The 15385-nt window shown below is 43.5% G+C and overlaps 1 protein-coding gene across 1 annotated transcript in view; it reads left to right on the plus strand.

Annotated features, from left to right (window-relative positions):
- The window catches only part of ADCY8 (adenylate cyclase 8), a 233176-nt gene that overhangs the window by 102124 nt on the left and 115667 nt on the right, over window positions 1–15385 (plus strand). The gene's annotated exons all lie outside the window — the stretch shown is intronic.

Genomic DNA, 15385 nt, shown 5'->3' on the forward strand with positions numbered 1-15385 from the left:
TTGTTCAACAAATTGGTCTTCTGGGGATACAGCAAGGAACATGATGAATGTAGTGCTTACCTTCAGGGAGAGATAATGCATAGACAATTTCAACACAGTACAATATGCTCTGAGATGAATCAAACCAGGGTTGTTGGGGGTGATAGAAAACCAACAGTTTGTGCAATCTGGGGTGCTGGAGAAGACTTTCCAGCGTACAAATGTCTAAGCTGTTACCTGAAGAGTAAGACGTTAGATCCTGGAGATGGAATGGAGAGCCTGGAGGATAGATGGCCATGTGCAGAATTTGGGATGTGCTTCCAAGGCAGTTGGTGAGGTCTCAACTGGAATGTGGTGACAGGCAGGCTGCACCCTGGGATCAGCCAGAACCTGCAGGGCCTTCTCAATCATGTTAAGGGGTCGCAGTAGCTCAGCTGGTAAAGAATCTGTCTGCAATGCAGGAAAACCCAGTTCCATTCCTGGGTCAGGAAGATCCGCTGGAGAAGGGATAGGTTACCCACTCCAGTATTGTTGGGCTTCTCTGCTGGTTCAGCTGGTGAGGAACTCGCCTGCAATGCTGAAGACCTAGGTTTGATCCCTGGGAAGATCCCTTGTAGAAGGGACCGGCTGCCCACACCAGTATTGTGGCCTGGAGAATTAACAAAGAGTTGGACACGACTGAGTAACTTTCACTTTCATTTTATCCTAAGGTCAACAGGAAGGGCAGCCAGGGGTGTCTTTATGGGTGTGTGACAAGTGCTGTTGGCTTTGGTCAGTATATCTGACAAACAGAGATTTAATCAAAGACGGATGAGTTATTGAGGTCAAGGACTTTAGAACTAGACTGTATGTGGCTGTGTGATAAAAGCTCAGTGTTGTCAAAGCTCCCTTCAAGTTTCCAAAATGTTTGTAGATCCTTCAAGCATCACATCCTCCCACAACCACAGCAAAGGCAGTAAAGAAAGGACCCATGGACAAAAATCTCCATGGCTTGTGCCTCGTCTATTAAGAGAAGAGTATTGTTGAAAAGAGACTGGAAGCCTCCCTGTGAACTCACACCTTGGTCATATGGTCTACCTGGTATGCATGTGATACTTCGGAGTGTTAGTCTGGATTAAAGTCAGCAAAGACAGCAACCTGCACCCCCAAGCACACCCTCCACTGTAGGCTCAGCTTGCCTGCTGGTTCCTAAGACCAGTCTGGGTACAGGCAGGGGGAACCTCAGGAGCTGGAGGCTCCCTCTCTATTACAGTAGAGTCTGGCTGTGACTAACACCATGTGCCTGACCTTTCTACTTGCTGACAGATCCCTGACTTTATTCAGGTTTCAGGCAGAAGTCCGTTGACACTGGGAAAGGCTGGGAAGTCCCCTAATTAAGAAGAGGGCATAGAAACACTTTTCCTAAATACGATCCTGTCCCACTGAAGCAACCCTGGTCATTTCAAGACTGAGACCGACATCACACTCTGGGAGGGCAGGTGTGCCCCCTGGACAGGCCTTCAGGGTCCCACCTCTGGAACCAACACATGACCAGGGCCTGGTCAAAGCAGTGAGGTGCTTTGCCATGAGGTGTATGGTGAGGGCTTCCCTGGGCTCAGTAGTAAGGAATCCGCCAGCCAGTGTCGGAGATGCGGGTTTGGTCCTGGGTGAAGATCTCCTGGAGGAGGAAATGGAAGCCCATGCCGGTATTCTTACCTGAATAATCCCATGGACAGAGGAGCCTGGTGGTCTACAATCCAAAGGATCGCAAAGAGTTGAACACAACTGAAGCAGTTTAGCACACACGCATATATAATGAAAAACCCCACCCTCATGAACCTTTAGACCGGGTAGGCTGATGGAGAGAGACTGGAGATGTCCACTCTGCTATTACCTCCCCTTCTACAGAGATACAGACGTTTCTTCCAAGAGGGATAGAGAAAGGAGTCCACCACTTCCCACCAGAGTTCCCTTTGATCAGCCTTTCATAGATGGGAAAGGCTACAGATGCTTCTCAGCTGTTAATCCAGATGCTTGAGAGTCTCACCCTGAAAACTAGGTTGAATCGTGATCATGTGTTGACTAGTTTCAAGGGAGTCAGTGGGCCCAAACCCAGAAGACCCGGTGTTTCATACAAGCTCTGCAGATGATGAGGTCTGTGAACTCTACTCTGTCAGTCAATTAGTAGGTCAGTCAACAAATAATTTGTTCAGTTCTACCATGTGTCAGATACTGTGCTAAGCCGCGGAAATACAGTGATGAATGGGCCACTCCGGGGTCCTTCTCTTGTCTATGGCTGCTCAATAGAGATGTTCCTTGGATTGGTTGTCTGAAATGAGAAAGTTGGACTAGACCAGCTCTGAGGCCTCTGCAAGTTTGTAACTTATCAACCATGACTTATCAAAATCAAGTTTAAGTAGCAAAACCTTCCACTGACTTTCTGTCTTTCTCTCTTTCTCTAAATTTGTGTTAAGATTAAATTGATCAATAAAATTAAGAGCCACTGAGTCTTTGTTAAGGCTCGTGGGCTCTTCACCGCTGCGCGTAGGCTTTCTCCGGCTTTTGTGCGCTGGCTTCTCATTGTGGCGGCTTCTCCTGTTGATGAGGATAGGCTGTAGAGCACGCAAGCTACAGTAGTCATGGCACACAGGGTAGTTGCTCCAATGCATGTGGGATCTTGGTTCCCAAACCAGGGATCTAACCCATGTACCCTGCACTGGCAGGCAGACTTGCAACTACTGGAGCGCCAGGAAAGACCCTACTTAAACATTTTTAAATGATGATCACAATCAAGTTAATGAACACAGCCATCACTTCACATAGTAATCTTTTTATGAGAATGCTTAAGACCTACTCTCAGTGAATTTCAAATATACAATAAGTATTGTTAACTATAGTCATCATGTTTACATTAGAACCTCAGAACCTATTCATCTTATAATGAATATTTTTACCCTTTGGCCAACATTTACCCTGTTCTCTACCTCATCCCTAACTCCTGACAGGTACCTTTCTATTCTGTGCCTATTGGTACAGCTTTAAAATAAAAAAATAAAAATAAAAAACTGTCCACATATAAATGGACTTATCTTTCTCTTTCTGGCTTATTTCACCAAGTATAATACCCTCCACATTCATCCATGTTATTGCAAATGGCAAGATTTTCTTCATTTTTAAACCTGAATAATATTCCAGTGTTTCTGTGTGTGTGTGTCTGTGTCTGTGTGGAGAGAGAGAGAAAGGGAGAAAGGAAGGAAGGATGAAAGGAAAGAAAGGAGAGAGAAGGAAGGAAAAAAAGAAAGAAAGAATATTCCCTTTACCCATTCATTCACAGACTTTCTATAGGAGTTTCTAACTTGAACTTCAGCAGAAGATATGCTGCAGAGATGACATTGCAGAAGAAATGAACATTTATTGTCAAAATGCTTTAAGATTCTCAGAACATTACCATTTATCTTTCTGGAGAGGATCTTATCCCTCCTGACCATTTAAACCAATTTAAAGTGTCCTTTCTGAAGCTTTGGAGTGGGACACTGAGATTTGGAGGAGTTGAAGTGATTCAAGGACTTTCTCTTGTTAGTTTATTAAGTACAGCTTTTACTTCCTTTAGAACAAGACAATTCAGGAGGATGTTTTTTAACTGCATGAGTCAGAGTCTATTAATGCTCAAACAACTCCTTGATTATAATGTAGGTGACTTGAGGTCCAGCATGAATTCTTCCGGTTACCAACAAAGCATGGTGCAGAGAAATAAACACAAGCTCTAGAAGTAGGCAAACGTGAGTTGCAATTGGCTCAGACTTGTAGAGTTTCCACTCCTGTCAAGTATTGCACTCTGAGGGATGACCAGTAGACAATATTTACACCTCCATGTGTGGATAAGAAAATTCCAGTTCTATAGTTTTACCAAAAAGTCAAAAATCTTAACCAAGCACCACTTAGACACAATGCAACTTTGTATTCAGCCCAAAGGCACTTGTTCCAACTGGAAAATTCCAAAGAAGCCGTCAAGTCTGGAACCATACTTAACATTATTTGAATATGTTGTAATGTTGATAAGCCATTTATTGACTGATATCCCCAGGCTTGATGGCCACCCTGTACATTTGTCATCAGAGATGGATCCCTATTGAGGTACTGCCCCTGCTTTGTCAGGGTTTCTCTTTGTCCCCCTTTTTGACATTTCCTCAAGGAGTCAGAATCCCAACACCAGTCCCCAGAGTACGGACTGACAATGAGGAGCTGGTGCTCTGATGGTGAGATGGCATCTGGACCACCCAGCAGCTTCAGTCGTGTCCATGCTTGGGTGAGATTTATAACTCCTGCACAAATGGCAAACCAACACTCAAAATGGCCCTGGGCCTTTATTCACTGATCACTACAAATATGTTATAGGGATTCTCCTTCTATCACACACTAGTGGGAACAGAGAGATGGAATCTGGAAAGGTGGGATGAGCTGCTACTCAGAACACCAGAAGGCTTCTCAAGGAAACAGAGTCAAGACTGTCAGAAGTAAAACTGTAAAGGAACGGTTTCCCCATCTATGTTATCTCCACAGTGGTCTTTTTCACTGAGATCCAGAGTTTTTTTCCTAAAACCAAAGTCATGGGTCTTCCCTGGTGGCCCAGTGGTAAAAAATCCATCTTGCAACTCATGGGATGTGGGTTTGATCCCTGGTATGGGAAGATACCACATGCCTTGGGGCAACTAAGCCTGGGTGGCACCACTAAGACCCAGTGCAGCCAAATAAATTTCAAGTACCTTTAAAAACCCCAAGGCTATGAAGAAGGTTACCCTGGTGGTTAAGAATGACAGAAACCACATATGTGCGTATCTGTGTGCACGTGTATATATGCTTATGTATGCAACCCACTCCAGTATTCTTGACTGGAAAATTCCATGGACGCAGGAGCCTGGTAGACTACAGTCCATGGGTTGCAAAGAGTCAGACACGACTGAGCAACTTCACTTTCTTTCATGTGTATTGTATACATATACATGTGTGCTGTGTATGCATATGTGGCGTGTATATATGTGTATGTATGTGTATACGTATGGTGTGTATGTGCGCATGTGTCTTGGTGAGATATGCAAATATGCATGAGTATGTGTGCACTTCTGTGTCTATACATGTGTGTTCATGGGTATGTTTGTGCATATGTGTGTGTGTGTGTGTGTGTGAAGGATTTGAAGCAGGCTCCCTGGTCACTATAATTCTAAATTCAGTCTGTGGAGTTAGTGCACAGATAGTTGGTGACCTTTCGAGATACACCAGGTTTTATCCCGCAGGCAATGGGAAGTCTCTGACACTTGAAGTGGGGAAGTGTCATGTTCCGATCGGCGCTTGAGGAGGGTAACCATGGAGATGGGTAACTCTCTCCAGTTGGCTCTGGATGAGAGAAAACAGAGGCCAAGGGGAAGGAAACTGGTTGGGAGATATTTTTATAACAGTACAGGAAAGAGGAGTAAAGACCTTAAATAGAGCAGTAGTGAAATAGGAAAGGGTTATAATCCTCCAAAGCTGAGACCCCAAGAGTCCCTCAAGACACCATATGTGACCTAAAAGTTTAAATCAAATTTTATCATTATAGTAAACGTCCCTTGTTGATTGATAATACTGTAAGCATTTGGACAGGGGTCTAGGCTTCCCTGGTGGCTCAGATGGTAAAGAATCTGCCAGCAATGCGGGAGGCTTGAGTTCGATCCTGGGTTGGAAAGATCCCCTGGAGAAGGGCATGGTAACCCACTCCAGTATTCTTGCCTGGAGAATCCCCATGGGCAGAGGAGCCTGGCGGGCTGCAGTCCAAGGGGTCACAAAGAGTCAGGCACATTTAAGTGACTAAGCATGCACACACCACCTTATTAGAGTTTGTTGCTGGATGTGATCACAGCAATGGTTCCCTGGAAGAGTGACTATGGCACCATGAGATGACTTCTAGGGAACACACTTCATCCTGAACTGCAGTCAGAAGACGTAATATGGTTCCTGCTTCTTTACTTCTCAAAGCCTACATGACCTCTTCTGTGAAATGGGAATCATAAGAGCCCTAACTCAGAGTGTTCTTTTGAAAATTTAAATACATAGCATGCATTTATCACCAGAAAATGTGTTTTTTTAATAGAATCTTATAATCAGGGCTGAGTTTGGACACTGGAAAATTGGACTCAGTTAAGTTACAGAAATCTATTCATTTTTTTAGGTCTTCCAGTCTAATAAAATAATAATAACAATAAGGTTTAATGAACACCTACTCTATGCCATGAACTAAGTGTTGTACATGTCTTCACTCATTTAGTCCATATAGCAGTTCTAGGAGTTAGGCAGGGCTGAGAGCAAAATATTGAACAACTAGTGATACTATGATCTCTGAAGAAGATTTAGCTTCGGAACCAGGGATCAGGCTTGATCACTCAAGAGCTTTTGTGATGCAGAGTTTTATTAAAGTATAAAAAGGGACAGAGAAAGCTTCTGACACAGACATCAGAAGGGGGAGCGGAGAGTGCCCCCCTCACTAGTCTAGCAAGGGAATTATATACTTTTTAAATTAGTTATTACAATAAATCAAAAGAATGTCTCAAGGTTGTGAAAGTTTTACCAGACCCACTCCCACAATTTACATTTTAAGATAACAGGATTCAGTTCAGTTGCTCAGTTGTTTCTGACTCTTTCCAACCCCATGAATTGCAGTATGCCAGGCCTCTCTGTCCATCACCAACCCCCGGAGTTCACCCAAACTCATGTGCATCGAGTTGGTGATGCCATCCAGCCATCTCATCCTTTGTCGTCCCCTTCTCCTCCTGCCCCAATCCCTCCCAGCATCAGGGTCTTTTCCAATGAGTCAGCTCTTCGCATCAGGTGGCCAAAGTATTGGGGTTTCAGCCTCAGCATCAGTCCTTCCAATGAACACCCAGGACTGATCTCCTTTAGGATGGACTAGTTGGATCTCCTTGCAGTCCAAGGGACTCTCAAGAGTCTTCTCCAACACCACGGTTCAAAAACATCAATTCTTTGGTGCTCAGCCTTCTTCACAGTCCAACTCTCACATCCATGCATGACCACTGGAAAAACCATAGCCTTGACTAGATGGACCTTTGTTGGCAAACTATCTCTGCTTTTCAATATGCTATCTAGGTTGGTCATAACTTTCCTTCCAAGGAGTAAGCGTCTTTTAGAACTTACCAATAGAAACATTTTACCAGATGGACTCTCATAATATACATTCTAAGATATCAGGATTAGTCAGAAGGTTTGCAGGAAGGAGAAACTGTCCTCAAGCAGGATACATTGTTGTTATATAATCCTTGAAAGTGAAGTGATGTTGCTCAGTCGTGTCTGACTCTTTGCGACGCCATGGACTATAGCACACCAGGTTCCACCGCCCATGGGATTTTCCAGGCAAGAATACTGGAGTGGGTTTCCATTTCCTTCTCCAGGAGATCTTCCCAACCCAGGGATTGAACCTGAATCTCCTGCACTGTAGGCAGACGCTTTACCATCTGAGCCACCAGGGAAGTCCCCATATAACCCTTGGTAAGGAGTTTAAGCTGAGTTGTTTGTAGTGTAATCATCAGTTCAGGCTTAAAGAGAGAAACGTCTTAGGTGACTAGTAGTAGTAGTAGTAGTTTAGTCGCTAAGTCATGTCCAACTCTTGCGACCCCATGGACTATAACCTGCCAGCCTCCTCTGTCCATGGGGTTCTCCAGGTGTGAATTCTGGAGTAGGTGGCCATTTCCTTCTCCAGGGGATCTTCCCAGCCCAGGAACTGAACCTGGGTCTCCAGTACTGCAGGCAGATTCTTTACCAACTGAGCTATAAGGGAAGCCCTAGGTGACTAATACTAAGGAATGTAGGGGGAAAAGGGCATTTGTCTTTTCCACCTCCTTGAGAATTCCAGACCCCTATCTCCTCCTTGAGAGTCCCAGACCCCCCCTCCCCGCACCCCCACCCCACCCCACAACCACCTCTCCTCCTCAGAGACCCTGGACTTCCTATCAACCTGCCTAGGAATTGACTGCCTCACTAGTATGGCTACAATGTGGACTAATCAGAATCGGCCAGGGAAGTCCATCAGAGTGGATGTTAACCATAAACAACTGTGGTTTATGTCTACCATAAACAACCATACAACTGTGTGGTTGCATCCTGACTCACCTCTGGAATTAGGCTCCTACTTTACCCTGAGGAAACGAGCTTATAGGGCTCATGTAGTTGCCCACAACCACAGAGCTGGTCAGTAGCTGAACAAGGGCACCAGTCTAGAACCATCTGCCCTCAAAACCATTGGTCTTAACCATGACAGCATGATTAATCTCTTCTCTAGATTTCTGGAGTTCTTTCTGATGACTGCAATCTGCTATTGACACCCAAAGGGTCGAAGGGTAGCCTAGGAAGTCTCACATACATCCTTAATAAATTATCAGAACTGACACTGAGTGGGAAGAGAAGTCAGTAAACCTCTGACAATCACAGGATTGTAAGCCTTCATCAAACCTCTTAGTAAATGTATTCCATTAGAAAAATAGTTGATTTTAGAAACATGATATTAGTTGGGTGAATGGCAAAAAAAAAAAAAAAAAAGATGATTGAATGTAGCTTTATTTCTAATGAAGCATTTAATAGCATCTCATGGATGTCTGTTCATAAAATTAAATTAATTAAAATAAGCTTAGATAATAGTTCCATTAAATAGATTGAAAAGTGGTTCCAGGTGGCACTTCTTCACACACCCTGGCTCTATTTCTGGGGAGGGTTCATAGCTTATAAGACGCTAGAGCCGAAGGTGGGCTCTGTAATATGCAATATCTTTATTAACGGTCTGCAAAGGCTCCCTTGATGAAACTTAATGAAAACTGCAGAGCCTGATCTTTTCATTGCAGTTGCTAAAAAGACATGGAATGACACCAGAATGCCAAGCAGAAACTGGCTTGTCCCCAACGGTTAACTGGAGCAAAGGTCTTAATCCTTGTGGTGGGGGTGTCCTGCCAAGCAGCATGGCAGGATGAGGAATGAAAATCAGGATTTGTTTTTCTTCCCTTAAGAGGCAGGAGTGCCCAAGCCTAATGCATGCCTCTGGGCATCTCTTCCTTCTCCTTTCTCCCTCTTGAATTTCTTTTTTACTCTTTCTATCTCTCCCTTTCTCCCTTGTCTCTCTCTTTATATATAAATCTTTCTTTCCTTTCCAAACCCCTTTCTTACCTTGATCTGAAAAGTCATTGACTACAGCATCCACAAAGCTGTAGTTCTCTTTAAAATGCAACAGAGTTGTCTGTAATGCATGAGCAAGGGTTCTTTTCACAAAATTATTTACAGTGGTAAAGATCAAATCTATCCAGTAGCAATAGTTCATTAAGCTAATATTGATTGAATGCTTACCATGTGCCAGACACCATACTAAATAACCTTCCTGACTCACCTCGCCTAATAGTGACCACAGCCCTGTGAGGTGAAGAAGCTACTGTCTCTTTCCTCAGTTGTCAGAGGAGGAAAATAGCACTCTGATTGGATAAATAACTTCCTGTCAATGACGCACAGCCTGTTAGTGGCAGGGCAAAGACCCTGAGGCATATTCATCTGAATCCCTAAATGTCCAAAGGCAGGGAAATTGTTAGATAAATGTTTGCATATTACAAAACAGGGAAATGAGGAACCGTTAGTTGCCATGGTTTGTGTTAGTATTCAATGGCATAGAAAAGTGCTTGTGAGTTTAAAGAAATATGCATTGTAGAGTACATACACACACACACACGTGTACACACTCATCATTTAGGGCAACCTTAGTTTTTTATATCTATTTTTACAGAGAGAGAAAGACATACAGCTCAGTGTGGGAAATGAGTGGCTGGATCCTTTCTCTTGCTTTTCTCTCATGGGGTTCACACTGTTTTTGACCAGGAACCTTCCCACTCCCAAAAGCAGGAGGGTGACATTGAATGGACTACAAGCAGCGGCCAGGTGTCCATGGAGCTCTCAGCCTGCAGTTTGGTGTTCTGAGGGCCAATCAGGACCTATCACTTCCTAACCTTGAGCAAGAGACTTAACCTCTCTCCATGCCAGGCTTCTTAGCTGCAAAATGGGGGGAAAACATCCTAATTCAAGTTCGATAAAGACAGGAACAGATTTTCTGCTTTGTCTATTTGATTCCCTGCTTATATCTGCCGAGGTCTTCAAGAAATGCTTGTTGGATGAATGAATGAGATAAATGGATAGGATATGTAGTTATCGGGTGGTCATGAGAATGAAGGGAGATCATGAAGTCAACACAGAACATGAGGTCAACACAGAAGAGATATTGAATATGTTTTAACTCTCTTGGAGCCTCAGTTTCCTCATCTCTAAAATGGAAGTTTGTAATCCTGATAGGTATCTACCTATCAGAACTGTTGTGGACATCATATGAAGTATTTTATGAGACTGCAACGTCCATGCTAGGATAAGACACGGTAGTTTTTCAACTTTTTAGAAGCAGATGAGCTGCAAGTTTTATAAGGCAAGCTGACTCCAGCGCCCAGTAAAGGCTGTGGAATAGATCATGGTTGAAGGCAAAGTCAGGCTCCACGCCCAGCGTGCTGACAGCCCCCACCCTGACAGCGAGTGACTCCTGTGCTACCTTCCATGAACTCAGAAATCTACAGAAGGGAGCTTGTCATAGGTCTGCTGACTTTGGGAATTAATCAGCAGAGACTGTGTCGTCCCTCTATTGGACAGAGCCAGATTAAACCCCAGTGGTTCATGGACCGTTGAGGATGGCTTCTTTCTCAAAGTAAACCATTCCAGGCAGTAGAGGTGGACCCCTGGATTTAGACTCGCACCCCTGGGGAGAAATTCCAGCTATTCCACTGCTGTATGTGTGACCAAAGAAAGGAACTTATTGGAACTCAGTTTCCTCGGTTGTAAAATGGCACTGGTAATGGTACACAGAGTTATTGTAAATATAAACCTTGACACTTGCGCAGAACACCCGGCCCAGTGGCTGTAATTGGCTTCCATAACTAACTCCCATGCTCTTCCTTTTTTTCCCAGCATTTCAACTGAAAGAACATTTCTAAGGTTCTCCATCTTTTACCATACACCAAGCACTCTTTAACCGTTCAGTTACAGGAAACAACATCATCGCCTTTTGCTGGTTAACTGTTGCATTATGGGTACCCCCGCTTGCTCTAGAGCTACAAAAACAATTGTAATAACTATGAAGTGGAGTCTTCATTTCAAAGAAATCTTAGATAGAAGCCCTACATGAAAACACATGAGAGCAAAGCTACTTGAATTGAAGGGGGAAGATGTGGAGATTCTCCCCACTCTCCAACTGGCAGGCCCAAAGGCACCTCCATAGTTCCCCTGGGACTCTAAGAAGCAGCCAAATGCTACAGAGAAAGAAAGGTTTTGTCCATGAATTCAATAAGTACATCTGGGCACTATGTGCTAGTGGTTAAGAATCTGCCTACCGATGTAGGAGACATGAGACACGGTTTCAGTCCCTTGGTCGAGAAGATCCCTGCAGGAGGAAACGGCAGCCCACTCCAGTATTCTTTTCTGGAGAAGCTCATGGACAGAGGGCTGTAGCCCTGGTGGGCTACAGTCCATGGGGTCTCAAAGAGTCGGACACGACTGAGCGTCTGAGCACACAGCATACCTATGTGCTAAGTACTGGGCGTGTGGAAATGAAAGGTGGTTCCCTGCCCTCCAGAAGCTCAGAGTTTATGGTAACATGTTTATAAGGTGAGCAATCTATAGGCATTTTTTTCTTTATTTGCGGTGATGAAGCACAGCAAAGCATCTGTGTGGTTTTATTTTGGAAAAATTAAACAGGATTTGTAATTCAGAGCAGAATTCTATCCATTTTAATTTCAAGAATACACAGAGCACCCCTTTAAGAACTGGGCTTGAAACACATGGTATGTGTTTGTAGTTCTATGCAACCCCTGGGCAGCCTTTCTAAAGAGGATCACTGTCTGTAAATTATTCATTACTTTGCCATAATTTCATTGTTATCTTTTATTAAGTCAAATCCCAGACACAACAAAAAGAAAACGCAGTGTAGCAACCATGTTTGTCTTCTTATGATTTTTGTTTTGTAGAAGAAAATAAAAAATCTAAATGTCTTTTCATTAAGATGTTCCAGTGCATTCCCTGGATAATGTTAATTGCCCAGTGGCATTAGCACAGAGTGCTGTTTAATAGACCCTCACAATTAGTTGGCAAAGTGCTTTAACATCCATTATCTCCTCTGGGGCTCACAGAGGCTCTGTAAGTGAAACAATCAGCTAGAGTTTTATTTTATGACCGTTGAAACTCTGGGTTGGATCTAGCTATTTGCCCAGACTCACATAACACATACAGTATCTACATTGTGAAGTGCATGAGGTTTAAAAAACAACAGCCCCAGTTTAGTCTTAGAATCCTGCTTTTCAGCTGTGTGGCCACAAGAAAATCCTTCTACTTTCCTGTAGTTCCTCATGGGCTTCCCAGGTGGCTCAGTGGTAAAGAATCCACCTGTCAATGCAGGGGACACGGGTTCGATTCCTGGCTCAGGAAGATCCCCTGGAGGAAGAAATGGCAATGCACTTCAGTATTCTTACCTGAGAAATCCCATGGGCAGAGGAGCCTGGTGGGCTACAGTTTATGGGGTCGCAAAGAATTCAGTGACTTAACAACAACAGTTCCTTCAAATGTGATAAGCATCCAAGTTGTCTGTAGTATGTTCCAGACACTCTTCTCAGCTCTCTATGTATGTTTATTCAATTAATTCTGACAATGCTACTATCATTCCCATTTTAGGTAGACGTTGGGTAACTTGCCTAAGATAGTGCAGCTAGTAAGGGGCAGAGCAAGACGTAAACTCAGGTAGTCTGACACCAGCGTCTATATTACTCCCTCCACTACAGTGATGCTCATATCACGAGGAGGATGCAGATTGGAGGTGATGACTGTACCCTTCACAATAGTGCCAAGTAGGCTGACATGACAGACATCCCCCCAAAGCTCAATGGCTTAACTCAACAAAGATTCACTTTTCATTCACATTTTCTGTCCATTGTGAACTGGCTGAGGCAATGGCAGGGAACCACTATTCAAGAACCCTAGTTAAGAAGGCTTCATCACCAGGCGTCCTTGATTGATGGTGGGAACAGAGAGAAAATGTGGTTGATCAGTCTTTTAAAGCTTCTGCCCCCCAAATATGTATTTTCTTGGCCTCGCGGCAAGGCATGTGGGATCTTGATTCTTCAACCAGGGATCCAACCGATGCTCCCTGCACTGCAGCTCTGGGTCTTAACTGCTGGACCACCAGAGAAGTCCCTCTGCTCACGTTATATTGGCTAAAAATAACATGAAATATGCAGGAAAGCACAGTCCTAATATGTGTTTGAATATTGTGGTGTATAAGACATGGTAGACCACACCAAAGACCTCCCCCACTGACGCATCTCGCAGAAACTCATTGAGAAAGCATCAGAAGCTGAAACGCTCCTCCTAAGTGCTAGATGCTGCTTGTCCTCTTGCTTTATTGAGTTTTTCAAATGGCCTCAAATGTTTTCATTATCAGTGGATGAAGGCTGTGTGTATATATGTATACACATGCAGTTTTTAACTTAAAAGTTAAAGTTAAAACGATGGCCCAGAAACTAGAGTCCTCACCAGGAATAAAACTTGTCTCATCCTTTAGCTACAAGCATTCTCTCTAATGTCTATGGCTGCCTTCTTAACATCTAATTTATTTCTATATTCTCAACCCACTTCCACTTTACTCTCTTGTTTAAATAAGTGTATTATCTTATCACTTGTTGAAGTGAAGTAAAGTGAAGTTCACTCAGTCGTATCCGACTCTTTGCAGCCCCATGGACTGTAGCCTGCCAGGCTCCTCTGTCCATGGAATTCTCCAGGCCAGAATACTCAAGTGGGTAGCTATTCTGTTCTCCAAGGGATCTTCTCAACCCAAGGACTGAACCCAAGTCTCCCACATTGCAAGCAGATTCTTTACTGTCTTAGCCAAACTTGTTAAGAACAGAGAATACAGCTTGTATATAGACTCATTCATTTATTCTTTAAAAAAAAAAAAACTATATGTGAGGCATGATGCTCCAGGCTGTGTGAGATACAAGAATTATTCAGACAGAATATACTGAATTCAGAATATACTGAATATACAGAATATATTCAAGAATTATACTGCCTTCAAGAAGTTTATATGTAGAAATGTGAAACATGGGGACTGCCCTGACTGTCCAATGGTTAAGACTTATTGCTTCTACTGCAGGGGGCGTGGGTTTGATCCCTCGTCAGGAAATTTTAAAAAAGAGAAAGAAATGTGAGAACATGAATAGTGAGTATGGATACCCATCCATTCACCCATCCATTTTTCCATCTAGTAAACATCCACGTTCCAAACCCAGTACCATGTTAAGAGGGGTGGGTGGCAATTGAACCATGCAAAGTCTATACCACCAATGTTTAGAATCCAGTAGAGGGAAGAGACAGAGAAGGCAATGGCACCCCACTCCAGTACTCTTGCCTGGAAAATCCCATGGATGGAGGAGCCTTGTAGGCTGCAGTCCATGGGGTCGCTGAGTTGGATATGACTGAGCGACTTCACTTTCACTTTTCACTTTCATGCATTGGAGAAGGAAATGGCAACCCACTCCAGTGTTCTTGCCTGGAGGATCCCAGGGATGGGGGAGCCTGGTGGGCTGCCGTCTCTGGGGTCGCACAGAGTCAGACACGACTGAAGTGACTTAGCAGAGGGAAGAGATGATTACAATACAGCATCCCAGTTATTGTTCACATGGGATGCAGTACAAACACTGGGGAAAGCACGTAATCCAGACGTCACCTGAAGGGAGGGGATGGACATTCCAGACTGGGAGAGGAGGGCCCAGGCTTCAGGCAGTGACTTTGCAGTTTGGACGTCTGGAGTCTGATGTATGCTTGAGAAATGAGGCTGATAATTGAGATGCACGTAGCTCATGGAGGATTTTATGTGCCAGGCCAGGAATTTTCCATTCTATCTCACAGGCCAGTGATTTCTGAATATTTTGATCCCCTATCTCTATCAAAAGTGATCATAATAATCTAGAAATTGTATTATTGTCCATTCTATCATTATATTCATACATTTAAAAGCTCATAATATAAAATGCACATGAGAGATGGATTGTAAATGATACTGGTGAAATAAACAATACTTTCAAATATTTAAAGTTCACTGATAGTGCAAAAATCTTTCAGCTGTCATCATTTTTTGGTGAGAGCAGTGGGTTTGAACATAACTGATTTTTTTCCATCTTAATAGTTTATGATATAGAAATGCAAGGGTTGGGTTTCAAATTCAGTTTATTTCTGTGTTTGGCTCCATCAGAGAGAAATATACATCTTATAAAGATAGGCAGATCCTGGAGGTGTATTTGCACCCTCGGTTGTGTTTTCTAAGTCA

The sequence above is a fragment of the Capricornis sumatraensis genome, chromosome 11 (assembly GCF_032405125.1).
Source record: "Capricornis sumatraensis isolate serow.1 chromosome 11, serow.2, whole genome shotgun sequence".
Classification (NCBI taxonomy): domain Eukaryota; kingdom Metazoa; phylum Chordata; class Mammalia; order Artiodactyla; family Bovidae; genus Capricornis; species Capricornis sumatraensis.